Here is an 8,617-nt window from a genome sequence, read left to right on the forward strand (position 1 = left end):
GACAGTCCAGTGAGAGGTGACAGGGGTTTACACTACAGAGGTAATGGTAGAAGTGGGGGTATTTGGAACATATTTTGAAAATTTGGTCCACTGGATTTGCTGATGAATGGAGGTCAGAAAAACTAGCAAGAGGAATCAAGGATGATTCCTAAGATTTTTGCCTGAGCAACTAGGTGAATGAGATCACCACTTAGTGAGGGGAAAGATGTGGAAGCATTAGGTATAGGGGTTAAAAAGAAGAGTTTCTCTTTATAGTATTAACCTGGTGATGCCTATTAGTTATTGTGCTAGTCGTTTGTTTATTCTGATATCCACTCTTTGCCCCCCACTCCTGCCTGTATTATAAGGGACTACAATTATTTCTACCCCACACTTAACTTCCTTGTAACCCCTGCAACTGTTCTGAGGAGACCAACAGCAGCCTCTGCCATGGATGTGTCAATGGAGAGGAAAAGATACTCGGCCCTGGTAAGGTTCAAGTTTGGGGAAAGAAGTAGTGGGGCTTGGGGGTGTGGGGATTGGGATAAGGTGTAAAAAACATGGTGTCGTGGGAGAAAAGTGAAGACGTGTAGGATGACAATTGGAAACTGACCGTTGGTTTTTGATAACAGGAAGGTCTTTGGTAATACTGACAAAATACTGACAAGAGTGATTTTTTTGGAGAGGTAGAAACTAAAGCTTGACTAGAGAAGGTTCCAAGGGAGAATGACTTTGTCTTAGTGGATTGGTCCTTTTTTATTGTTGATGTTCCTCTTTAATGCTACTAGTGTGTTTTGTCTTGAATTCTATATTAGTCTGAGTTATATTGCCACACAAGTTTTCTTTTGATCAGTATATTAGTTTTCAGGGCTGCCATAACAAAGTACCACAGAATGGGTGGCTTAAACAACAGAAATTTACTTTTTCACAGTCTGGAGGCTTGGTGTCAGAGACCGAGGTTCCAACAGGGTTGGTTGGCTTCTTTTGAGACCTCTTTTTTTTGGCTTATAGATGGCTCCCTCTTCCGGTGTCTTGACATTGTCTTCCCTCCATATGTGTCTGTATCCAAATTTTCTCTCTTAATAAGGACATCAGTAATATTGGATTAGTGACCACTTAATGACCTCATTTTAACTTAATTTCCTTTTTAGAAACTCCATCTCCAAATTCAGTCACATTTTAAGGTACTGGGGTAAGGACTTCAACTTATGAATTTGAGGGAGGGAAATACAATTCAGCCCAGAACTATTACTATTTATCCAGTGTACCTTTTTTCCATTTTCTTTAAAGTGGCTTTATTTTAGATATGATTTTAATAAAGCAGCAAATGACTAGATTTTAAAAATGCAATCTGATTAGATTTAATTTGATCCAATCTTTTAATTTATAACTTTACTCCTTTAATTTTATTGTGATTTTAATATTTGAACCTATTTCTGCCACATTCTTTTATGATTTCTGTTTATCATCATTTTTCTTTGCTTCTTTCTTCCTCTTTTCTCTTTCTAATTTCATGTAAATTGAGAGAGTTTTCAATATTCTCCTTTCTCTACCACAGCATTTGAAAGTTTTAGATTTCTAGCCTTTCTTTTATTCTTTTGAGTATTCTTACATTATAAACATGTGTACTTATCGATACATTTTTTAAACAAAGCTTAAGATTATTCAGTATTTCTCTTTTCTTTCAGAATATGCATTAACTCTCCTTTGAACATATTCCATATTATTGTTGCCTAGAGATTTAGATGTTCATTAAAAATTTGTACTTTTATAATTGATTTTTAATTAAATTTTCTAGCATATTTGATCGATTTCTGTAATCCTTCTAATTTTGTATAATTATCCTTTGTATCAGTCATGATACTGTGGTAACAAACAACTTTTAAAAAGCAGTAGCTTAAAGAATAAAGTTTTATTTCTTGCTCACATTCCAGGTTAGCTAGAGGTTCAGCTTCTGCATTTTGCAGCCCCTCTGAAACAGCAGCTCCTATATGGATGAGTGCTGGTAGCTGAGCAGAGGAGAAGGGGACAGCAAGGCACGTGCTGACTCTTAAAGCTTCTGCGCAAGAAAATGAAACATCACTTTTGCTCGCATTTCCTTGGCCAAAGCGAGTCACACGGTCAAGCCTGACTTCAAGAGGGACAGGAGAATGTAATTTTCCCACGGGTTGGGGGGTCTTGCATCTTCGTGAGCTCTGCAAGTCACTCACATTTACTTTCACTCTGGTTTCATTTTCTTTCTTGTTGAAACATATTCTTTAATAATTCTTTTAATGAGCATCTGTGGGTGGTAAATGCTTTTATTTTTGTAAGTATACAAAAGCCTTTACTTTGCCCTGACTCTTAATTAAATGTTTAGCTGTGTATAAAATTTGAAGCTTATTGTTTCTTCCCATTTCATTCTATTGTCTTTTGGCTTGTATTGTTACTAATGGAAATTTTGTTGTCAGCTTAATTGCCGTTATTTTGTAGATCATCCGTCATTTAGGGTAACTTTTAGATTTTTTTTCATCTGGGTGTGGATTTATTCTTTATTCTGCTCAGAACTTGGAGTATACATCGGATATAAGGACTCCTTGTCTTTCTTCAACTCTGGAAAATTCTCATGTTATTTCTTCAATTTTCCTCTTTTGGAACTCCTATTGGATTCATGTTGGAGATGCTCAAATTTACTTATTCTTTTTAGTTCAGTTAAAATTTATCCTATTAGGTTTTTTTTTATTTCTCTGATTTCTTTTTCCTTTCCAAGATTTGTAGTTAATTATTTTTCATATGTACCTTGTTTCATTTCAGTGGACTTGTACTTCATTATTTATTATTACATACTTTTGAATGTTGTTGCTTTTTTGCCATAACCATACTTATTTTAATGTTTTTGTTAGACTGTTTTAGATATTGGTTTCAAGAAGAGCAAGTTTAATTAATTGTTTGTTTGCTTTTTCGTAGCTCTCTTTGTTAGCATTAGTTTTCTCTGTGTTTGGAATTTGGGTTTACAAATTCATCTTAAGTGGAGAGTTTGTTTTTTCCCTTGTTCTTTTTCTTTGTGCTTCCCTCTTTCTGCCTAGAGGTCTTGCGATTGCCTTCACTCAGGCTTTTAAACCCTAGTTAAGAACAGAGTTTGATAATAATAAAATATTTCTGACAGTACTGGGAATGTAGCTGACCCATTTGCTGAGCCAGAAGGAAGCCTGGTTTCTCCTACTTTTCTGGACTTCCGACATTCTAACAGTTGAAGCCTCAGACCTCATTCAGCAGCATTTTTAAAGACTTCCTTTCAGGAGCAATGGAGAACTACTTTCTAATATCTGGCTTCAAGTAATAAACTTAGTTCTACATACTCACATGGCAAGGAACTCTGTCAGTCTCTCTTATCTTGTAGGAGCAGAGTTATGACTACCACCAGTATCTGATGGTTTGAGTATCCTCATACCTCTTCATCACTGTTTTGGGTTTCTATCCATTTTTTGATCTGCAGGGAGATTTGGCTTGCTTTGGAGACTTGATGCATCTTTCTGGTTTGTTGTTTTTTCTCTTTTTTAAAAATTATATGTGTTGGGTGTACATTATAATTCAACATCTATATACATTACGAAATGATCATCTCCCAAAGTCTACTTAGCATCTATCACCATACAATTAATCTACTTCATCCCTTTCACCCACTCCCCAACTCCCTTTCCTTCTTGTAACCATCAATCTATTCTTTGTACCTATGAGTTCGTTTCATTTTGTTTGCTCATTTTTTTTTTAAGATTCCACATATGAGTGAACTCGTACAGTATTTGTCTTTCTCCCTCTTATTTACTTCACTTAGCATCATACTCTTAAGGCTCATCTATATTGTCACAAATGGCAAGATTTCATTTTTATTTTGGTTGAGTAGTACTCCAGTGTGCGTGTGTGGGGAGGCATTGTGTGTGTGTAACATTTTCTTTATCCATTCATCCATCAGTGGACAGTTAGTTTGTTCCCATAGCTTGGCTAGTATGAATACTGCTGCAATAAACATGGGGGTGCATATATCTTTTCATATTAGTGTTTTCTTCTTCTTTGAATAAATACCAGGAAGTGGAATAGTTGGATCATATGGTAGTTCTATTCTTAATTTTTTGAGGAATCTCCATACTACTTTTCATAGTGGCTGCACCAATTTACAGTCCTGCCAATAGTGTGCAAGTGTTCCCTGTTCTCCACAACCTCTCTAGTACTTGTTATTTCTTGTCTTTTTGATAATAGCCATTCTAACAGGTGTGAAGTGATATTGCATTGTGGTTTTGATTTGCATTTTTCTAATAATTAGTGATGTTGAGCATTTCTTCATGTGCCTGTTGGCCATCTGTATGTTTTCTTTGGAAAAATGTCTATTCAGATCCTGCCTATTCTTCTCGTTGCTTGTTTGCTTTTTGTTGAATTGTATCTATTTTGGATGTTAATCCCTTATCTGATACATGATTTACAAATATCTTCTCCCAGTTAGTAGGTAGCATTTTTGTTTTCATGATGGTTTCCTTCATTGTACAGAAGGTTTTAAGTTTGAAGTAGTCTCATTTGTTTATTTTTGCTTTTTTCCCCTTGCCTTGGAGTGAGAGCCACAAAAACATTGCTAAAATCAATGTCAAGAAACTTACTGCCTATGTTTTCTTGTTGGAATTTTATGGTTTCAGGTTTATGTTCAAGTTTTTAATCCATTTTGAGTTAATTTTTATGTATGGTGTAAGATAGTGATCTAGTTTCATTCTTTTGCATGTGACTGTCCAGTTTTTTCCAACACCATTTATTGAAGAGATTGATCTGTCCATTGTATATTCTTGGCTTCTTTGTTGTAAATTAATTGTCTGCATACATCTGGAGTTCCAATTTGTTTCATTGGTTTGTGTGTCTGTTTTTGTGCCAGTTACATACTGTTTTAATTACTATAGCTTTGTATTAGAGTTTAAAGTCAGGGAGCTTAATACCTTCAGGTTTGTTCTTTCTCAAGATTACTTTGGTTATTTAAGATCTTTTGTGGTTCCATGGAAATTCTAGAATTATTTGTTCTAGTTCTGTGAAGTATGCCATTGGAATTTTAAAAGGGATCACATTGAATCTGCAGACTGTTTCGGGTAGTATGGACATTTAATAATATTAATACTTCCAACCCATGAGCATGGAATGCTTTTCCATTTATTTGTGTCTTTTTCAGTTTTTTTCATCAGTGTTTTATAGTTCTCTGTGTACAGGTCTCTTTCACCTCCTTGGTTAAATATATTCCTAGGCATTTTATTCTTTTGATGAAAATCAGATTGTTTTCTTAATTTACCTTTCTGATAATTAATTATTAGTATATAGAAACACCACAGATTTCTGTGTACTGATTTTTGTATCCTGCAACTTTACTGAATTCATTTACTAGTTCTAATAGTTTTTTGATGGAGTCTTTAGAGTTTTCTAAATATAATGACATGTCATCTGCAAATAGTGAGTTTTACTTCTTTCTTTCCAATGTGGATGACTTTTATTCCTTCTTGCCCAATTGCTGTGGCTAAGACTTCCAATATCATGTTTAATAAAAGTGGTGAAAGTGGGGATCCTTGCCTTGTTTCTGATCTTAGAGAAAAAGTTTTCAGCTTTTCATTATGGCATATGGTGTTAGCTGTGAGTTGGTCATACATAGCATTATTATGTTGAGGTACATCCTGTCTATACCAATTTGCTGAGTATTTTTATCATAAATGAATGTTGAATTTTGTCAAATATTTTTCTGCATCTATTTAGATGAGCATATGATTTTTATCTTTTATTTTGTTAATATCATGTATTGCATTGATTGATTTGTGGATGTCAAAGCATGTTGCATCCTTGGAATACATCCCACTTGATCGTGGTTTGCTAATATTTTGTTGAGGATTTTTGCATTTATGTTCATCAAAGATACTGACCTATAGTTTTTTTTTTTTTGTGGTGTCCTTGTCTGGTTTTCGTATCAGGATAATGTTCTCATGAAATGCGTTTAATTTTTTGAAAGAGTTTCAGAAGTATAGGTATTAAATCTTTGAATGTTTGGAAGAATTTACCAGTGAAGCCGTCTGGTCCTGGATTTTGTTTGTTCGAAGGTTTTTGAATACTGATTCAATCTTCTTACTAGTAATTGGTCTATTCGAGTTTTCTATTTCGTCATGATTCAGTCTTCTAAGATTATATGTTTCTAGGAATTTGTCCATTTCTTATAATTGTCCAATTTGTTGGCATATGATTGTTTGTAGTATTCTTTTATGCTCCTTTGTATTTCTGTGGTATTAGTTATAACTTCTCTTTCATTTCTGACTTTATTTATTTGAACCCTCTCTCTTTTTTTCTTGGTTAGTCTAGCTACAGTTTTGTTTATTTTCTTTATGTTTTCAAAGAACCAGTTGTTAGTTTCATTGATCTTTTCTATTGCCTTTTTTTTTTTTTTAGCAGATTTAATCAAATATTTATAAGATTCAATGTGATCCAGTTTTACAGGAAAAAAGTTTCACACAGTCTCATCTTTGTTTTCATGTTATTTTTTCTTGGCTCCCTGGTCCTATACTTTGGCTCTTTCATGATCATGTTTGTCAGACTGGTCCTTACTATCGGTGTGATCTCATTTGTGGGAACATTCTTTGCTTCTGCTAGACTTTTCTTTACTGGGGCTATGTTCCCATTTTCTTAGTTTTTCAACACTGTCAGTTCTTCCTTGACTCCCACTTCTACTTTATTTATTAGATTTTCTTTTATTCTCACTTTATGTTTACTGATTTCTCTTTGCTCCTGCTTTGCTTCATTTCCCTGCATTTCTACTTCTACTCCTGTTGTGTTTTCTCTTTTCCTTGGAATCTTTTCTGTCATCTCTATACTGCCCATTATCTTTGTCTTTTTTATATTTCTTTTCTTCTACCTCACCCCTAGTGTTTTTGTTCCTTGGACTGTTCTCTTGATTACTCTCTCCTTTTCTCGGCCATTACCTCTTTCCTAATCAAGTCATGATCTCATCTTCTACCTCTTTCATTTTCTTTCTCTCTTTCCCAGTTCCTGTCCCTTTATCTTTTTCCTGTCATGACTTCAACTCTGACTTCCATGCCTTTCCCTACTCCTATGCCTTCACTCTAACCCCTGCTCAACACTTAGGGATCTTCACTTTTCTCTCTTTCTTTGGCTTCATGCTGTAGTTGTTGGGTTTTTTTTCTCTCTTTCTAATTCTTGGTCAAAACTAGAACACCCATGGCCCTCCCGATAATGGCTTCTACTTCTTGATCTTCTTGGGGACCTCTGTGGACTCAGTGATCTCCTTGGAGATCGTGAACATCTGTGTTCAACATGTTTGTCTATTTCCTCAGTGCCTTCATTCTCATCTTTCTTGATTTTTCTAGGCTGAATTTTAATCCATTCATTTTCTTCTGAACTGGAACATAAATTCTTGGAAACAACATAGTAAACCGCTCCAGTTTTGTGAGAAAAGACCGTGGCATTTCTTCAATGCTTATTACACCAGCCTTCACAACTAGCTATCTTGTTGACATAGTTTTTCCTCATCAAGGAAGGATTCAAATTAGTCCTGTATATCTGTGTGTACCTTATACACATAGGTATAAGGTACAAGGGCTCTAATATATGGAGAGTCTGTGTGTGTTATGAGACCCATCACTCACTTGTGTGTTAAGTTCAGAGTAAATAATTTGTATAACAGGCAAAAAACTGTAGAAATAATTCTCCTAGAACTTCTACTTACCTTTCCGCACATCTCTGTTTGGCCTGCTGTTTTCCTGCTTTTTGTCTTTCATGGCTCAACATATGTAACCTTAAAGTAGTTCTCATCTACCACCTTATGGTATGTCTTGAGCTCCTAGAGCAGGACTTCTAAGTAAGGCAACTACAAGATATTGGTCAAGATCATGAAGTAGAGGTTCATAGTCTTTTTGTTACCCCTCAGCGGCAGCACATTGTCTTGCTCTTTGTTTGTTCTTTTTCTTCTAGTTCCTTTAGTTGTCAAGTTAGATTGTTTATTTGAGATTTTTCTTGAAGTAGACATGTATTGCTATGAACTTACCCCTTAGAATCACTTTTGTTGCATCCCATAGATTTCGATATTGTTATATTTTTCTTTTTATTTGTCTCTAGGTATTTTTTGTCATGTTTTCTTTTTAATCTATTATTTACAAGTGTTCGAAGCAGAGGGGTTATATCACCTTTGGGCTTTGAATTTACTAAGACATTCTAACAGGAGATACCTGACTCTACTTTCTATCCATTATCATAAATACCATCAAAACATTAAAATATATGTCCTATAGTGTGGGTCCCAGGTCGGGCTGTGATCCAGGGTTGCGGCTAGGGATTGGATTCTGGATTTAGAATGTTACGTTAATGTAATAGGGCGCTTGGGCCTAACTTACCTAAGTGTGATTCAGCTTATTGTATCACACACGTGTGGTAGAATGCCACTATTGTTCTCAGACATATAAAGAGCCCATGCAGTCCCCTAGCGCAGAAGCGTGTGCTCCCCGCAATAAAGTTGGCACCTGCTGCTTCACTCTCATGTCAACTCCTTGTGCATTCTTTGGACTGGGCGTCTCACCGCCGAAACCTTCCTTTCTTGATCAGCTCAGTGCTGACATATAGTAAAAGGGAAGAAATATCT

At 35.3% G+C, this 8,617-nt stretch overlaps 1 pseudogene; it reads right to left on the reverse strand.

Annotated features, from left to right (window-relative positions):
• Positions 1–6,472: 6,472 nt before the first annotated feature.
• Positions 6,473–7,499, reverse strand: LOC120583243 (pre-mRNA-splicing factor 38B-like; annotated as a pseudogene).
• Between the last annotated feature and the right edge of the window lie 1,118 nt (positions 7,500–8,617).

This window comes from Pteropus medius, unplaced genomic scaffold (assembly GCF_902729225.1).
Source record: "Pteropus medius unplaced genomic scaffold, Ma_sr-lr_union100, whole genome shotgun sequence".
Taxonomy (NCBI): Eukaryota; Metazoa; Chordata; class Mammalia; order Chiroptera; family Pteropodidae; genus Pteropus; species Pteropus medius.